Source organism: Macaca fascicularis, chromosome 3 (genome assembly GCF_037993035.2).
Source record: "Macaca fascicularis isolate 582-1 chromosome 3, T2T-MFA8v1.1".
NCBI classification, from domain to species: domain Eukaryota; kingdom Metazoa; phylum Chordata; class Mammalia; order Primates; family Cercopithecidae; genus Macaca; species Macaca fascicularis.
Genome location: NC_088377.1, coordinates 52,123,194 through 52,137,267, shown reverse-complemented (window position 1 = coordinate 52,137,267; position 14,074 = coordinate 52,123,194). Strand labels below are relative to the sequence as shown.

General features: G+C 45.9%; 1 long non-coding RNA gene across 1 annotated transcript; it reads left to right on the top strand.

The window, feature by feature from the left end:
* The first annotated feature begins 8,938 nt into the window (after positions 1–8,938).
* LOC141409836 (uncharacterized) lies at positions 8,939–11,069 on the top strand. Its single transcript, XR_012432310.1, has 2 exons — positions 8,939–9,037; positions 10,733–11,069. It is a non-coding gene; the product is annotated as an uncharacterized lncRNA (long non-coding RNA).
* The last annotated feature ends 3,005 nt before the right edge of the window (positions 11,070–14,074 follow it).

Here is a 14,074-nt window from a genome sequence, read left to right as displayed (position 1 = left end):
CAAGATTATTGAGAATTAATGTAAATAGAGAGGTCCGTAGCCTGAGCCCTTGGGGCACTCCTGTGTTTAGAGGTCAAGAGATGAATACACAAAGGGCACAAATCATTTAGGAAAATATAGATAAATATGACTACATTAAAAGTTAGCACTTCTAGGCCGGGCATGGTGGCTTACACATAATCTAGCACATTTGTAGGCCGAGGCGGGCGGATTGCTTTGAGCTCAGGAGTTCAACACCAGCCTAGGCAACATGGTAGAACCCAGTCTCTGATTAAAAAAAAAAAAAAAAAAAATTGCCTGGTGCGGTGCCACATGCCTGTAGTACCAACTACTCAGGAGGCTGAGGCTGGAGAATCACTTGAACCCAGAAGGCAGAGGTTGCAGTGAGCCGAGATTGCACCACTGCACTCCAGCCTGGGCAACTGAGTGAGACTCCGTCCCCTCCAAAAAAGTTAACACTTCTATATGAAAAAAGGCAAGATATGCATCTAAAAGACAAGTCAAGACTGGGAAAAACAACTCTAATACATATAATCAAAAGATGATTAGTAAGTAGAATTTATAAAGAACTCCAAAGAATCAATAACAAAAAGATGACCCAATTTTTAAAAAGGACAATTGATATAAAAAAGCTATGGAATGGGAAACACAAATACCTAATAATATATATGTGCATATGTGTACACTAGTAATCTAGGAAAAACTAAAATAATGGATTTTGCACTCATTTACACACTAGAAAAATTAATTGAACAAGATCAAGTATTGGCATGGATGTGGATCAAACAGAACTCATGCCCTTGTGGATATATGAAACAGTACAATTTGGAAAGCAATTGGCAACATCTAGTAAAAAATAAGGGTGAAGAAGTATGTATCCTATAAACCTGCAATCCCATTCTGGGTAGTCACTGAAGCATTATTTGTATCACAGACAATTTGAACACACTTCATGGGTGATGTTTATCAATACAAGGATGGGCAAACTGATATAATTCATATAATAAAATACTATAAAGCAGCTGAAAATTAATCCTTCCAGCTATAGGTTAGTCCTCCCACCATGAACAGCTGTAGACATGGACAAAATGCATTGATTAATAAAGCTGTTAAAAAAAAAATCTAGTAGTCTGCTGATCCAGACTTTGGTTTAACTCATGCTGTTGTGGATATATAAAATAGTACAACTTGGCAACTACTTTCAGGCAGAGGACAACAGGAAGCAAAAGACTGATCCCTAGGAGAAAGGAAATTTGTGGGATGAGCCCCAAAGTCATCTGGTTTCTCTGCCTGGGGATAATTTCCCAACTGCAGTGCAGAGAGCTGGAGTCTGAGCAGAGTAGGGAGATCCTACTGGGCTGAGGAGACAGATATCAGGCTGAGACAGCTGAAATGGCAGAGAAATGGGGCAGAAAAAAGAAAGGAGGGCACTATGCAAAGAGGAGTTCTAGAAATCTATGCATGACACAAACCCATGGCTGAAGGCTGGAGTGATGGGTAATTTCATATGTCAACTTGAAGGGACCATGGTGTGCACAGATACTTGGTTAAACATTTATTTATGAGTGTGTCTGTAAAGGCATTTCTGGATGAGGTAGTCATTTATTTATTTATTTACTGATTTTTATTTTTTGAGATGGTGTGTCACTCTCGTTGCCCAGGTTGGAGTGCAGTGGCGCTATCTTGGCTCACTGCAACCTCCGCCTCCCAGGTTCAAGCGATTCTCCTGCCTCAGCCTCAGCAGAGTAGCTGGGATTACAGGCATCCACCACCACACCCAACTACTTTTTTGTATTTTTAGTAGAGACTGGGTTTCACCATGTTGGCCAAAACTGCTGACCTCAGGTGATCTTCCCGCCTCGGCCTCTCAAAGTGCTGGGATTACACACATGAGCCACTGTGCCCAGCCTCTTTATTTTTTTATAGAGATGGGGGTCGCCACAAGTCAGACTAGAAAAACTCACAATTTATAGGGCTGTGCGTGGAGTACTTAAGCACCCCAGGAATGGGAAAGAATTAGTCTTAGATTGAGCATCGCTCTGGACCCACCTAATGAATCATAAAAACAAGACCTGAAAGGATCCAACTTTCCAGTGATCTTAAATACATCCCAAAACAAAGCTCAAGAAATTGTACATACGATTAAAAATTGGCTGGGCGCGGTGGCTCACGCCTGTAATCCCAGCACTTTGGGAGGCTGAGGCGGGCGGATCATAAGGTTTGGAGATCGAGACCATCCTGGCTAACACGGTGAAACCCCATCTCTACTAAAAATACAAAAAATTAGTTGGGCGCGGTGGCGGGCACCTGTAGTCCCAGCTACTTGGCAGGCTGAGGCAGGAGAATGGCGTGAACCCGGGAGGTGGAGCTTGCGGTGAGCCAAGATCGTGCCACTGCACTTCAGCCTGGGCGACAGAGTGAGATTCCAACTCAAAAAAAAAAAAAATGACCATTACTCAACAAGTTAAAATTTCCAGTCTGGCATCCTGACATCCTATTACTAGGCATATAAATAAGCAAAAAACACAGCCCATAATAAGAAAAACCAATCAATCCTTATTTTGATCCAAACTAACCCCAAACTGACACATATTAAAATAAGCAGAGAAAGACACTAACATTAATTTTAACTATATCTGTTATGTTTACAAAGTTGAGACATGGAAAAATATTAGAAGAAATAATGGTCAAAATTTTCCAAACATAATGAAAAATATAAACCCATAGACCTGAAGTTCAACGTCAAGTACAAGAAATACAAAGAAAACTGTAACAAGTCACACAATCAAATTGCACAAAACCAATGATATAGATCAAATCCTGAAGGCAGCTGGGACAAAAGGACATGTTATTTACATGGGAACAAAGATAAGAATGATATCAAATTTCTTGTCAGAAATACTTCGAGTGAGAAGACAGCAGTGCAACTTGATCTTTAAAGTGCTGAAGGAAAAAACTGAAAATCTAGAATTTTATACCTGATGAAAATATATTTTTAACAAAGTGAAATAAAGATATTTCAGACACATAAAAGCTGGAAGACATTTTGAGAGGCTGAGGCGGGCAGATCGCTCGAGCCCCAGAGTTCGGGACCAGCCTGGGCAACGTCGTGAGACCCTGGCTCTAAAAAAAAAATGCAAAAATTAGCCTAGCATAGTGGCACATGCCTGGAGTCTCAGTTACTCGAGAGGCTGAGCTGGGAGGTTTGCTTGAGCCTGGGAAGTCGAGGTTCCAGTGGGTCATAATTGTGTCACTGCACTCCAGCCTGGGTGACAAAGCAAGACTCTCTCTCAAACAAATAAAAAGCTGAAAGAATTCATCACCAACAAACACTAAAAGAAATGTTAAGGGATGTCCTTCAGGCAGAAGAAAAATACCAGATGGAAGTCTGGATCTACACAAAGGAATGACAGGCATTGAAAATGGTAACTATATGGGTAAAGATAGGTGCCTGTTTTTCCTTCTTATTTAAATCTCTTTAAAATACAATTGAGGAGTTATATCAGCAAAAGGGCAGAGTAGAGAGCTCTAAGCTCCCATCACCCAACAGAAACATTAAAAAAAAAAAAAAAAAAAAAGGCTGGGTGTGGTGGCTCATGCCTGTAATCCCAGCACTTTGGGAGGCCAAGGCGGGTGGATCACCTGAGGTCAGGAGTTCGAGACCAGACTGACCAACATGGTGAAACCCTGTCTCTACTAAAATAAAAAATTAGACAAGTGTGGTGGCGCACGCCTGTAATCCCAGCTACTTGGGAGGCTGAGGCAGCAGAATTGCTTGAACCGGGGAGGCAGAGGTTGCAGTGAGCCAAGATGGCGCCATTGCACTCCAGCCTGGGCAACAAGAGCAAAACTCCGTCTCAAAAAACAAAACAAAAGCAGTAATTGTTAGAAACAACTTTGTCAGTACGCTGAAAAACAGCCAAAGCTTTACAACAACCAAATGAAAGCTAAATCAAGAAAAAGGCAACTTAAAAAGGAAAGGTAGAAAACCTTTGTGGCAATGTTTTTTAAGAGACAGTATCTTGCTCTGTTGACCAGGCTGGAGTGCAGTGGCATGATCATGGCTCACTACACCCTTAAACTCCTGGGCTCCAGTGATTCTCTCACCTCAGCCTTCCAAGCAGCTGGGACTGCAGGCTTGAGCCACCACACCTGGCTTTTACGGGTGTCTTGAAGACAGAAGGCTGCATTCCCAGTGTGGGACCTCTTGGCATTCCACAGGGACAGGGCAGACCTTACCTTCGAATTACTGGTAAATCTGCTATCACACGTCTGAGGGCTACCTGAGGGAATGATGTAGACGCCTGTCTATTTGCTGGTTAGAACTCATTGACGGGCCGGGCGCGGTGGCTCAAGCCTGTAATCCCAGCACTTTGGGAGGCCGAGACGGGCGAATCACGAGGTCAGGAGATCGAGACCATCCTGGCTAACACGGTGAAACCCCGTCTCTACTAAAAATACAAAAAACTAGCCGGGCGAGGCGGCGGGCGCCTGTGGTCCCAGCTACTCGGGAGGCTGAGGCAGGAGAATGGCGGGAACCCGGGAGGCGGAGCTTGCAGTGAGCTGAGATCCGGCCACTGCACTCCAGCCTGGGCGACAGAGCGAGACTCCGTCTCAAAAAAAAAAAAAAAAAAAAAAAAAAAAAAAAAAAAAAGAACTCATTGACGCTAGAAAAATGGTGAGCATTGCTCACAAACATTGCAAGGCAAACAATCTACCTAGGACTGGGGCAAAACCTGACAGTTGAGACACACAACACTCCACTGTTCTCTCTCTCTCTCTCTCTTTTTTTTTTTTTTTTTTTTTTTTTTGAGACAGAGTCTCACTTTGTTACCCAGGCTGGAGTGTGATGGCGACATCTCAGCTCACTGCAACCTCCACCTCCCAGGTTCAAGGGAGTGTCCTGCCTCAGTCCCCCAGTAGCTGGGATTACAGGTGCCCGCCGCCAAGCCCGGCTAATTTTTGTATTTTTAGTAGAGATGGGGTTTCACCATGTTGGCCAGGATGGTCTTGAACTCTTGACCTCAAGTGATCCACCCACCTCAGCCTCCCAAAGTGCTGGGATTACAGGTGTGAGCCACTGTGCTCGGCCTCCACTGTTTTTTTTTTTTATGTGGCCATTCTTGCATTGCTACAACACTCTGTTACGCACTTGATTGTGTTCCCTAAATGCATATGTTGAACCTTTATCCCACATGACCTCCCTGGAGATAAGGCCTCTAAAGAGGTAATTAAGGTTAAATGAGGTCAGAAGGGTGGGACCCTAAGCCAGTATGACTGGTGTCCTTAAAGAACAGGAAGAAATGCCAAGGATGGCTGGGCGTGGTGGCCTCACGCCTGTAATCCCAGTACTTTGGGAGGCTGAGGCAGGCAGATCACCTGAAGTCAGGAGTTTGAGACCAGCTTGGCCAACATGGCAAAACCCTGTCTCTATTAAAAATACAAAAATCAAGGCTGGGCGCGGTGGCTCAAGCCTGTAATCCCAGCACTTTGGGAGGCCGAGACGGGCGGATCACGAGGTCAGGAGATTGAGACCATCCTGGCTAACATGGTGAAACCCCGTCTCTACTAAAAAATACAAAAAACTAGCCAGGCGAGGTGGTGGGCGCCTGTAGTCCCAGCTACTCGGGAGGCTGAGGCAGGAGAATGGCGTAAACCCGGGAGGCGGAGCTTGCAGTGAGCTGAGATCCAGCCACTGCACTCCAGCCTGAGCAACAGAGCAAGACTCCGTCTCAAAAAAAAAAAAAAAAAAAAAAAAAATTAGCAGGGCGTGGTGGCGGGTGCCTGTAATCCCAGCTACTAGGGAGGCTGAGGCAGGAGAATCGCTTGAACCCGGGAGGTAGAGGTTGCAGTGAGCCGAGATTATGCCACTGCACTCCAGCCTGGAGACAGAGCGAGGCTCCATCTCAAAAAAAACACAAAAGAAACAAGCAGAAATGCCAGGGACGTGCAGAGAAAAGGTCACATGAGGACACAGCAAGAAGGCAACTATCTGGAAGCCAACGAGAGAAGACTCTGGGGAAGTCAGCCCTGCTGGCACCTTGATCTTTGACTTCTGGCCTCTAGAACTGTGAGAAAATAACTTCCAGCTGTTGAAGCTACACGGTCTGTGGCATTTCATTATGGTAGCCCTAGAAAACTAATAGAGACTTCCTAAATCTGAGAAGGAACGCTGGAGAGAATTCCTTTGGGAAAGCAGGGCAGTCACAAGCACTCAGGTGTTACAGGGGCTTTGCCCAGCGCAGGATGCTTGCTCAGAAACACCTGACAAAGATCCTACGCTTTCACCTTGGCCTGATCACGAGGGTCAGTGCAGGCCTAGCTAAGTGCTGAAGAAAAGCTGTGGTGCAAAGGCAAGCTTCAAAGACTGGGAGAGGTGTTTTCTTCCATTTTTAGCTCCTAGTATTCAAGGAAATCTGTATCAAAATGTGAGCTGAACACAAGCTAAAAGAATCAGAGACTTCAGTAACCACACATGAAAATGATAAATTTTTGCAAAAATAGTTCAGAAGTCACTAAACGTATGTATTACTACATAAACGTATGTATGACTAAAAACACACACACTCACAAACACAAGCAAATGCAATGAGAAGAATCATCTAAATGCCAGAGTTACTACCTTACAATATTCAAATGTCCATGTTTCAATGACAGGCACAAATCATGCCAAGACAAAGGAACGTATTCAAAGTAACAAAATAAATTGATGGAAATCAGCCCTTAGGAAGCCCAGACATTGGACTTAGCAGAAAAAGACTTTTCAAAAACTCTCATAAATCATGAAGGACCTCTTCAAGGAGAACTGCAAACCACTGCTCAAGGAAGTAAGAGAGTACACAAACAAATGGAAACACATTCCATGCTCATGGATAGGAAGAATCAATATTGTGAAAATGGCTATAGTACCCAAAGTAATTTACAGAGTCAATGCTATTTCCAACAAGCTACCACTGACTTTCTTCGCAGAATTAGAAAAACTACTTTAAATTTCATATGGAACCAAAAATGAGCCTGTATAGCTAAGACAATACTAAGCAAAAAGAACAAAGCTGGAGGCATCATGCTACCTGACTTCAAACTATACTACAAGGCTACAGTAACTAAAACAGCATGGTACTGGTACCAAAACAGATATATAGACAAATGGAACATAACAGAGACCTCAGAAATAACACATCTACGACAAACCTGACAAAGACAAGCAATGGGGAAAGGATTCTCTATTTAATGGTGATGGGAAGACTGGCTAGTCATATGCAGAAAACTGAAACTGGACTCCTTCCTTACACCTTATAAAAAATTAACTCAAGATGGATTAAAGACTTAAATGTAAAATCCAAAACCATAAAAATCCCAGAAGAAAACCTAGGCAATACCATTCAGGACACAGGCATGGCCAAAGACTTCATGACTACAACACCAAAAGCAATTGCAACAAAAGCCAAAATTGACAAATGGGATCTAATTAAACTAAAGAGCTTCTGTATGGCAAAACAAACTAGCATCAGAGTGAACAGGCAGCCTACAGAATGGGAGAAAATTTTTGCAATCTACCCATCTGACAAAGGTCAGATCCAGAATCTTTTTTTTCTTTTTTTTTTTTTGAGATGGAGTCTTGCTCTGTCGCCCAGGCTGGAGTGCAGGGGCATGATCTCGGCTCACTGCAAGCTCCGCCTCCCGGGTTCACACCATTCTCCTGCCTCAGCCTCCTGAGTAGCTGGGACTACAGGCGCCCGCCACCACGCCTGGCTGATTTTTTTTTGTATTTTTAGTAGAGATGGGGTTTCACCATGTTAGCCAGGATGGTCTCGATCTCCTGACCTCGTGATCTGCCCACCTCAGCCTCCCAAAGTGCTGGGAGTACAGGTGTGAGCTACCGTGCCTGGCCAGATCCAGAATCTTGTAGATTCTTGTAGATCCAGAAACAAGGAACTTAAACAAATTTACAAGGAAAAAACAACCCCATCAAAAAATGGCAAAGGGCCAGGCACGGTGGCTCACGCTTGTAATCCCAGCACTTTGGGAGGCCAAGGTGGGTGGCTCACCTGAGCTCAGGAGTTTGAGACTAAAAATACAAAAATTACTAAATTACTCTACTAAAAATACAAAAATTAGCCTGGCATGGTGGTGGGCACCTATAATCCCAGCTACTTGGGAGGCTCAGGCAGGAGAATCTCTTGAACTCAGGAGGTGGAGGTTGCAGTGGCCCTGGATCACGCCACTGAACTCCAGCCTGGGCAACAGAGTAAGACTCTGTCTCAAAAAACAAACAAAAAGGCTGGGCACACCGTCTCTACTAAAAATACAAAAAATTTAGCCGGGTGTAGTGGTGCACACCTGTAATCCCAGCTACTAGGGAGGATGAGGCAGAAGAATCGCTTGAACCTGGGAGGTGGGAGGTGGAGGAGGAGCCGAGATTGTGCCACTGTACTCCAGCCTAGGTGAGTGAGACTCGTCTCAAAGACAAAAAGCAGTGCATGTTGGCTAGTTTGTTAATCAATGTTGGTTAGTTATTAGTTCCAAATAGATGCCAGGTAATATGGTAGGCACTGATGACATACTCATGACGCAAAGCTGGTCCCAGTGCTAGAATGATCTTTGTTCCTGAGATCCAGGTTGCTGCAGGGTATAGCATGGTGGGAGTTCCTTGGGCTACTGCCACTAGAGGGCAGCCGAAGCTCATCTGTAATGGCACAGTAATGGTTAACCCCAACAATCTAACATTGCCAGGGAAGAACTGTCCTGAAGGGCAAAGTACCAAGCTACCTAAAGTTTATATTGATTCTCTCAAGATTGTTGCTAACAAAATTGTAAAATTGGTCAAGTTTGTGTTTGGAACCCCTAGCCTCTCATTTCTTCACCCTCTTTTTTACAGGTACCACCTGTAAGTAAAAAATGTGGCAGAAACAGTGAGTTGCATCTCTCACCAATAGGTGGGTCAGCGTGGGGAGGGAGAGGAGATTGCTGGAGAGGAATGGATCAAGCTGGGAAGCACAGAACTGCAGGCCAGAGACAACTATGGAAGCAGAAACAGGTGTGTGCTTCCAGTAACATAGGCACCAACTGTGTGACACTCACATGAGAAGGAGAAACACACACCTTCTACTCATAAACTCACTATTGACGGTGCACCTACTACCACCACCTACTTTGTGCAACACAGGAAACACTAATCAACACTAAAGACAGTGTCAGGCAAGGCATGGTGGCTCACGCCTGTGCTCCCAGCACTTTGGGAGGCTGAGGTGGGAGAATCGCTTGAGGCCAGGAGTACAAGACCATCCTCAGCAATACAGCGAGACCCTATCTCTACAAAAAGTTAAAAAAAAAAAAAGACAGAGGCCAGGTGTGGTGACTCACGCCTATAATCCCAGCACTTTGGGAGGCTGAGGCAGGCAGATCACCTGAGGTCAGGAGTTCGAGACCAGCCTAACCAACATGAAGAAACCCCATCTCTACTAAAAATACAAAATTAGCCGGGTGTGGTGGCGCATGCCTGTAATCCCAGCTACTCGGGAGGCTAAGGCAGGAGAATCGCTTGAACCCGGGAGGCAGAAGTTGTGGTGAGCCGAGATCACAACATGGCACTCCAGCCTGGGCAAGAAGAGCAAAACCCTGACTCAAAAAAAAAAAGACAAAAAACAAAAACAAAAACACAAAAACAAACCAGTCTCATTCCTTAATGAGTATAAAGAAGTAAAGTCTGTTTCAGTTACTAATTGCACAAGAAATCCATCCAAAACATAGTGGTATAAAATAATCATTATCAGGGATTCTGTGATTCCAACAGGCCTGGCTCGTCTCTGGTCCACGACATGTGGGGCCTCAGCTAGGAAGACGTGGAGACTGAGTGTGATCAATGGGAGGGGATTGGAATCATTTAGAGGCATCTTCATTCACAAAACCAGGAGCTGATACTGGCTGGCAGCCAGGACTTCGACTGACCTGTGGGCTGGAACCTGTCCACATGGCCCCTCCTTGCATTCTCCCCATTTGGGCTGGTTTGGCTTCATCACAGTCTGGCAGCTTACTTCTAGGGGCAAGCATTCCACAACACAGCACAAGGGCATGGCATTTTTATAGTGCAGCCTGGCAACCTCATAGCGTCGCTTCTGACCTACTTTATTTATTCGTCAGGGCAATCACAAAGATGTGCATAGGCTCAAGGAAAAGAGATATACCCCTGACCACGCAGTGGAAGAAGTGACAAGGTCATGTTACGAGAGGAGCGTGTGGGATGGGAGATAGGGCTGTGGCCACCTGCAGAAAATAGCATCTGCCATAGGCTGTCATGGTAGCGCAGGATGGGGATTTAGCCTAGCTGAGGAGTCAGTCAGCAAAGGCCTCGGCTGAGGATGTGAGGGGCTAAAAGGAGACTGAGGAAGAGTTTCAGGGAGAGGAATCAATGAGACTGGAGTCCAGAGAGAGGCTGGTGAGTTGAATGGTTTGCCTCAGTGTGATGACAACACAGAGGGCAAGGAGACTGGACTGGTGCAGGAGGAGAGGAAGGTGCCATGTGCTCTGGGTCGCGCCTTCTGTGTCGGCCCCCCTTAGAAGAGGAGCAGCTTCCAGTCAGCAGTGTCCCAGGAACACAGAGGCTGGAGAGGACAATGGCAGCCAATCCCCACTCACAAACTGGTGACAGTGGGGAAAAGCTGCATGGTCTAGATCCACCTGCTCCCTGGCCCCAGTATAGAAGATCAAATGCAATCTCTCCAATCTTATGCAGATAAATTAAAGGAAGACTGGAAAGAAGAACTAATCCATGGCTCCATCTGCCCATGACTATTCTCTGCTGACGCCAGAGGATAAAGAGACGGCACACGACATGTCCCAATGCAGTGGAGGTGGGGAGACCCCGCAAGTCCACAGGAAAAGAGTGAGGTTGCTGCCACCTGGGCATCTGCTATTCTCTGCTCTTCTGCCTCATCCTCAATTCAGACCATGATGGAGCTGATTTTCCCCCATTTTATACCTTGGATTGAATGTGTCTCGAGCTGCTGGTCTTGTCTCCAGTCACATCCAAGAGGTTTGTCTTTCAAATAAATGCTGTGTATCAGTGTGCAGTGTATATAATTAATACATGATATCAGACTAAATTATAGATAAGACAAGAGATGAAATCAGAGAGTTAAGTAGAGACCCAATGATGAAGAGCCTTGTAAATCAGGGAGAGTCTGGATCACGTGCTTCTCCAGACGCAATTTCAACAAGGCTGTAGGCATGTGCCACTGATGATGCGGACACTGAATTACCTGCCGTGCTGGTCTGTGGCTCTCAAGTTTTGCTCATTCTGCTTCTGTGGGAAATGCCTTGACTCACCTTAGGAAAACCCACTTAGATCTTTTTTTTGAAACGGAGTCTCGCTCTGTCGCCAGGCTGGAGTACAGTGGCATGATCTCAGCTCACTGCAACCTTTGCCTCCCGGGTTCAAGAGATTCCCCTGCCTCAGCCTCCCAAGTAGCTGGGATTACAGGCACACACCACCATGCGCAGCTAATTTTGTGGGTGTGTTTTAGTAGAGATGGGGTTTCACCATGTTGGCCAGGTTGGTCTCAATCTCCTGACTTTGTGATCTGCCTGCCTCGGCCTCCTAAACTGCTGGGATTAAAGGTGTGAGCCACCGTGCCCGGCTGGAAAACCCACTTATCTTTTAAGATTCAGCCCAACTGTCACCACCTCTGGGAACCTGTGGCCACTCTCCCTTTGGGGTCCCCGCTCTACCGTGTCTCTTTTCATTACATTCCTATCAGTTTATTGCACTGTACTGCATATCTGTTTCTCCCCACTCTGGCCTGTGGGCTCTTTGAAGACATGGGCTGTATCTTGCCTGTGTTTTGATCCCTCACATAGGATATGGTGCATGGTGAGCACTCACTAAATTTTGTGCAGAGTACTGCATGAATAAAAACTTCATCCAGACTGGGCGCAGTGGCTCACGCCTGTACTCCCAGCACTTTGGGAGGCCAAAGAGGGAGGACTGCTTGAGCCCAAGAGTTCAAGACTAGCCTGGGCAACATAGCAGAGATCTCGTCTGTACTAAAACAACAACAACAACTAGCTGGGCATGGTGGTATGAACCTGTAGTCCCAGCTACTCAGAAGGCTGAGGCAGGAGGATCCCTGGAACCCAGGAAGTCAACGCTGCAGTGAGCTATGATCGCTCCACTGCACTCCAGCCTGGGTGACAGAGTGCGACCCTGTCCCTTAAAAAAAAGTAAGTTCATTTATAAACAGAAGTGAACAGGAATCTGACTCTTGTACTTTGGTGGGAGTTTGGGTTATCTTTTACCTGAGGCTGAGGCTATGCTAAAACTGAGGGCTATAACAACCAGCACCATGTACCACGTGCTGCTTCTGTGCCATAGAGTCTCCTACATGCTTGACACACATTCGTCTATTTCATCCTCCCAATAATCCTACTCCATGTCCAGCAAGGAGTGAAAAGGCTGTGGCAGGTCACATGGAGAAGAGGGCCCCCGTGAACAGACGAAATGAGGAAGAAGATCGGGAGAGGTCGCATGAGCTACAGTGCAAAGGCACAGTGGCTGCGGTGCAGGCTCTTTAGCAAGGTGCTTTGGGCTGGAGATGGGGTTAGGTTTTTACTGCCTGTTGCGAGATAGCGCCAGGAGACACAATCAACATGCAAATGGGTAGCATGTTTCATCACACAGAAGCAAAAAGTATTGCTCCCAAAATGAGAAGTTACGCCCTAAAAGTTATCAAGACAACAATTTTCAGTGCCAAATGTTGTTTCCAGTTCCAGAGGAGATAGAGTAAGCACACCCATTATATTTCTCTTCCAATTACAACTAAAACTCCTGTTCAAAATACATGAAGCAGCTGGGCATGTTGGCTCATGCCTGTAATCCCAGCACTATGGGATGCCAAGGCAGGCGGATCACCTGAGGTCAGGAGTTTGAGACCAGCCTGGCCAACATGGTGAAAACCCATCTCTACTAATAATACAAACATGAGCTGGGCATGGTGGTGCGTACCTGTAATCCCAGCTACTCGGGAGGCTGAGGCAGGAGAACTGCTTGAACCAGGAGGTGGAGACTGCAGTGAGCTAAGATCTCACCATTGCACTCCAACCTGGGCAACAGAGCCAGACTATCTCAATTAAAAATAAATAAATAGGCCGGGCGCGGTGGCTCACACCGTAATCCCAGCACTTTGGGAGGCTGAGATGGGTGGATCGCGAGATCAGAAGATCGAGACCATCCTGGCTAACACAGTGAAACCCCGTTTCTACTAAAAATACAAAAAATTAGCCAAGTGTGTTGGTGGGCGCCTGTAGTCCCAGCTACTCGGGAGGCTGAGGCAGGAGAATGGTGTGAACCCGGGAGGTGGAGCTTGCAGTGAGCCAAGATTGCGTCACTGCACTGCAGCCTGGATGACAGAGCAAGACTCCATCTCAAAAATAAATAAACAAATAAAATAATAAATAAATAAATAAATGAAGCAATGATCCAATCAATCAAACAAACAAATTCTGGAAAGGTGGAGAAGAGGGCTGACCTAGTGGTGAGTTCCCGGGGGTTTGACAGTTTGTTGTTTAGCCTCCTCTATACCCTGTCTTACGGTTAAAGCAGTGTCCAGGAAATCCCAGTGCCCCCTCCAGCCCCCACCCCCCACAAAAGGAGCCTCATCTTTTGAGCCAAATGACAGGGAAGAGGGCAGACCTGCGGGACAGTGCCCTTTTGACTACACACACCCTACTCTAGGAAAACAGTCTGAAAAAAGCTGTACCTTCCCCTGTCGTAGATACTGTAGAGACTGTGGGACAAAGACCTGTTGACCCTTCCCACCTGGGGCCAACACAAGCAGAGGTGGCATCTCTCCGTTATCCATCGAGCACTGGAAAGACTATGTGGAAGGGCCCTGTTGACTATCCACAACCTGCACAAGATTGAGTCACCGTAACAAGGTGGCACCCCATCCTCTCTCAGATACAGTGAGGAGCTAGAAGAAAGGATTCTTCAACCCATTTCCCGCTCCCTGTCCCACCTGCCACAGAATACGCCTCTCTGATCCTAAATAACATTGTATACATTTCAGTTACATAGGAT